General features: G+C 44.2%; 1 protein-coding gene across 4 annotated transcripts in view; it reads left to right on the top strand.

The window, feature by feature from the left end:
* Window positions 1-690, top strand: part of faima (Fas apoptotic inhibitory molecule a) — an 8796-nt gene that overhangs the window by 2591 nt on the left and 5515 nt on the right. The gene's annotated exons all lie outside the window — the stretch shown is intronic.

The raw sequence follows: 690 nt of genomic DNA, 5'->3' as shown, positions 1-690 counted from the left end.
AAATTGGACAGTTGAAGACTGGAAAAATGTTGCCTGGTCTGATGAGTCTCGATTTCTGTTGAGACATTCAGATGGTAAAGTCAGAATTTGGCGTAAACAGAATGAGAACATGGATCCATCATGCCTTGTTACCACTGTGCAGGCTGGTGGTGGTGGTGTAATGGTGTGGGGGATGTTTTCTTGGCACACTTCAGGCCCCTTAGTGTCAATTGGGCATCGTTTCAAATGCCACGGCCTACCTGACATGACAATGAGTTCACTGTACTAAAATGGCCCCCAACAGTCACCAGATCTCAACCCAATAGAGCATCTTTGGGATGTGGTGGAACGGGAGCTTCGTGCCCTGGATGTGCATCCCACAAATCTCCATCAACTGCAAGATGCTGTCCATCAATATGGGCCAACATTTCTAAAGAATGCTTTCAGCACCTTGTTGAATCAATGCCACGTAGAATTAAGGCAGTTCTGAAGGCGAAAGGGGGTCAAACATAGTATTAGTATGGTGTTCCTAATAATCCTTTAGGTGAGTGTAGACATAAGAACAATAGCACACACTCACTGTCCCTAAAAAGTCAACAAAACATCCTTACCATTGCTGTATCTGATTGGCTGCTGTAGGTCTGTGATGTCATCATCTCCAACTTCAGCAGCTGAATGAACCAAAATGAGCAGAAATTTAAATCAAGGAAG

The sequence above is a fragment of the Micropterus dolomieu genome, linkage group LG07 (assembly GCF_021292245.1).
Source record: "Micropterus dolomieu isolate WLL.071019.BEF.003 ecotype Adirondacks linkage group LG07, ASM2129224v1, whole genome shotgun sequence".
Taxonomy (NCBI): domain Eukaryota; kingdom Metazoa; phylum Chordata; class Actinopteri; order Centrarchiformes; family Centrarchidae; genus Micropterus; species Micropterus dolomieu.
The sequence above is the reverse complement of the archived record's forward strand: the minus strand, read 5'-3'. Positions and strand labels throughout refer to the sequence as shown.